Source organism: Mercurialis annua, linkage group LG1-X (genome assembly GCF_937616625.2).
Source record: "Mercurialis annua linkage group LG1-X, ddMerAnnu1.2, whole genome shotgun sequence".
NCBI classification, from domain to species: domain Eukaryota; kingdom Viridiplantae; phylum Streptophyta; class Magnoliopsida; order Malpighiales; family Euphorbiaceae; genus Mercurialis; species Mercurialis annua.
The window spans coordinates 14,560,556-14,562,645 of record NC_065570.1 but is presented as its reverse complement, the minus strand read 5'-3'; the positions used below and the strand labels follow the sequence as shown (position 1 = coordinate 14,562,645).

At 36.1% G+C, this 2,090-nt stretch overlaps 1 long non-coding RNA gene across 1 annotated transcript; it reads left to right on the top strand.

Annotated features, from left to right (window-relative positions):
• LOC130015596 (uncharacterized) lies at positions 1–1,373 on the top strand. Its single transcript, XR_008790800.1, has 2 exons — positions 1–81; positions 1,029–1,373. It is a non-coding gene; the product is annotated as an uncharacterized LOC130015596 (long non-coding RNA).
• The last annotated feature ends 717 nt before the right edge of the window (positions 1,374–2,090 follow it).

Here is a 2,090-nt window from a genome sequence, read left to right as displayed (position 1 = left end):
GTCCGATAAGGCGACCTACTAGCGGACAAGGAGCTCAGGGAGGTTACGCTATAATAAGCAAAGATTTTGGATAAGCAAGTTGTGAGTATATTTTACTTACTCACATTATCGTAATTAAATCTATGTTAATATACTATATGAATAGTACTTGAACGCATCGCAAATGTGTAGTGTTTGGATTAGATTGTTTGGCTTGGATTGTCTGTATTGGCTTGATTTGATTGGATTGGTGTGTGTCGTTTGTATACGACTTATTTGTATTGCTTTGTATATGCAACTTGTGATTTGTATATGGTTCGAATTAGAGATATGATATGCCTTTATGGCTATAGGATAGTCATTTGATTTGGTAAATGATGCATTAAAGTGTTTGTTGTTGAAGTTGTTTTGGAGATTTGGTTTTGTGGCCAAATGGTTATTTAGCTGTGCTTAAATGGTTGAGATTTGTGTTGGTGATATGCCATTCTGTAATGATGTATATGAGAGGTGCTGAGTTGTGATATGCACCTGTGAGTATGTGCTGAGATAGAGATATGCACATGGGAGAATATTTTGTTAGGTGTCAATGCGCATGACACAGGGCTAAGTCCTGAACGATGGTCGGTGAAGGGAGAAGGGCCGAGCCTGCTAATGAAGTAGAAGGGTTAACCGTCAGGTGGCCTAGAAAGAGTTTGGCTAGGCTGTAAGCCAGTGTTGTGTTCCAGGTATAGACCTAGGGTTTGATGAATTGTTACAGAGATGGATATCACAATTGTTGATATGATGTTCATGTTATTATGAGTTTTATAGATGTTGAGAATATTGTTATTAATCATGTCACAGCTAGAACCTTTGGTTGGTTGTTTATGTGAGGTAAAATGAAAATGAGTATGATTTAAGAATTAGAGATTTAACTAGTTCGTAATGGAGTAAAAGTATATGTATATGAAAGGATTGTGTTTGCATAAAACGTTTTAAAAACGCGATGCTATTTTGATAATAGGGTATGTAACGTATAACTCACTCAGTCTCGTCTAACCCCCCAACAGTGTATGTTGCAGGTGTATGGTCTATGACACGACAGACTTCTACCCTAGTTCCAGAAGTCTTTATGTACAGGAAGAAGGAGTCAACCAATAGTGCTGCAGTAGGATCGAGTCCTAGCATATGTATGTTTGTTTGTCAAACGATTTTCGTGTATGATATATCTCTGATTGTAAAAGTGTTTTGAGACTTCCGCTATAAAACTGTTTTCTTTGTTTTAAGAATGGGTTGTGCTAGGATGTGGGACATTGCACGGTAAGGCCCAAGTTCCTATGGAACACTTTGTGTTTTGAAACAGACGTTTGTACACGTCAAAGCTCAAGAAGCTTTTAATGAATTTGATTTGTTTATGGATGGGCGTTTGAATTTTAGGAATGAATGTTTTACGAAAAATTTATAAGTGTTTTTAAAGGCTTGCTACGGGTTTTGCAACTACCATTCCCATTCCCTAGCGCCGGTCACGGCTCGTGATTTCAGGTCGTGATAATATGCAATTTTATTTAAATGTATATGTTTTCTTAAAAGAAAGAAGTATGTAGTTTAGTGTGCATCCCTTATCAGTTTACTTTATACAGTCTAACCATTGTGGGAGGTTCTCTAATGAATATGAGTTAAATGAAAAGCTGATGTGGCATACTCATCAGACTCAAAAACAGTCTAACAACTATGGATGCTCTTATATGTGTCACTCCTACAAATAAACTTAGAGATTAAGTTTGGATGTGATGTTATTTTGTTTTTATTATCAAAAAAAGGGAGATTTTTCATTTCTTTCATTTCCATATTCTAGAAACTTAAATTTTTCCATTTTGCTTCTTCAAAACCGTACCACTACCCACAAAGAGCTAGCAATTCATTTCTTTGGTCCTCTCACTTTTCCAAAGCTACAAAAGGTACTCGTACTTTCTATAGTTGATTTTTTTTATGAATATAAAATTTTATAAAAGCCACAAGAAGTGGCAACTCAAAACTTATAGCTTTCGCACAAAAAGTGACACACTCAAGGTGGCACACTAATGGCTTTGACTATAGGAAACGAGCCAAAAAAATCAACTGTTCGCATACAA